Genomic DNA, 1,725 nt, shown 5'->3' on the forward strand with positions numbered 1-1,725 from the left:
CTTAGCTGCCAGGGCTATGGGGGCAGGTACATGGATCCACAGCCTCCTGCCCTCTGCAGCAGTGCCCAAGCCCCGGCTGCCACTCATGGGAGGTGGTGGCTGCTGCAGTGGAGTGGAGTGTGAAGCCTGATTTCCCCCTCCCCTGCTGGCAGCACAACCAGAGCTGAGCACTTGGAGAGAGGGCAGGTGTGGGCTGCCCACTGTGGGCTTGGGTGGGGGATGGCTGGCTCCCTGCCACTGCACACATTTTTGGGAGGGCAGGGGGGACTCATGACCCCCAGATCTGTGTGCAGGGCAGGGGCAGATATGGGCTGCCCGCTGCAGGCTCCGGCTTCCTGACCTGCTGCTCTCCCCCATGTACTCCATGGCCCAATGTGTAGAACCCGGTAAGGCAGGGCAAAGTGGAGTTGCGTGGGGAAGCTCCTTGCCGCTGTGAGCACTGCGCTGCCCTGGCAAGGCATCTCCTGCCTTCCCTGCAACAGTGAGGGGCACAACCCCACACTGCTGCCCCCAGGGCTGCCGGGCAGGCAGAGTGCACCTCACCAAGGCAGCACAGGGCTCACAGAGGCAAGGAGCTTCTCTGTCCAGCCCCACTCTGCCCTGTCATACCACAGTGGCCCGGGAAACAGGGTAGGGAGCCCAAGCCGACAGCAGGCAGCCTGCACCTGCCTCCCCACACAGATTTGGGGGGGCACAGGCCCCACCTACCCCTTGGGAGTGCATGCAGTGGCAGGGAGAAGGCCCCACCACACCCTGGACAAGCTGCCCATGGTTCCATCCTGCTCCCCACTGGGGCCCTGTGGCTGTGCATTCTGGCCACAGGCCCCCCAGGGCTCCCAGCCCCAGCCCTGCCCAACTCCCTCCCTCCATCCCTCTTCCCCATCTCCACCCCGACGTACCTGCGGGAGCTGCTCTACAGGCACATGGCGCCCCCTGCCTGACCACTCCTCCCACTCTCCCCAGCCCCTTGTAGGCTGGAACTCTGCCAGCCTGCAGAGAACTCTTCGCAAAAGTGCAAAATCCACACGTTTCTCCATTAAAATGAGAAACCTGCATTTTCCTCGGGTAAAGGGGGAAACCCATGTTTTTCTTTTTCTCTGGGAAACAGGAAACCTAGATCCCTGCTCATCACTTATGTCTGTCCACAGGCATTCAGATGTAACAGACTGCCAATGTGGGTGCACCAGATTGACTTGAGATACTTAACCTGGGCTAGAAACAGTGCCGGTGAACTCTGAGCAACCCCAAGAGTGGAGCAGGGGAGCCCTGCCCTGTGGAAAAGGAGAAGCCAATTGAAAGAAGGGGTTTTCAATCCCCTCATTCACATGGAAGGGGGGTGGCTGGAGTTGGGGGCCAGCCACCCTGAGCCCTGATTGGCCGGTTTGCAAGCCAGGAAGGGACTGCCAGAGGGGATAACGGCAGCAGCCGAACTGGTGTGTGGGGCTGCTGTCAGTGACTCTGGGGAATGACGCAGGAGGCCTAAGAAAAGCTGGGGTGAGCTGACCCAGCAGAGAGACCCCTCTGAAGAGCTTCAGAGGCCCTGGGAGAAGAAGGCAGCTGCAGTCAGCCATGCCTCCAGCCCTGCAGCAGAGAGGGAGCAGCGGCCAGGGCTTGGGGCAGAGAGCTGGTGCCCCGAGGCACCATCACAGTGTGCTTGACGTGCTGGGCATCCCAAAGGCTAGGGGTGGCAGTCAGCCCCCCACTCCACTGCAGAGAAGAGGCAGC

Source organism: Gavialis gangeticus, unplaced genomic scaffold (genome assembly GCF_001723915.1).
Source record: "Gavialis gangeticus isolate Ggan-Ray unplaced genomic scaffold, GavGan_comp1, whole genome shotgun sequence".
In the NCBI taxonomy this organism is placed as follows: domain Eukaryota; kingdom Metazoa; phylum Chordata; order Crocodylia; family Gavialidae; genus Gavialis; species Gavialis gangeticus.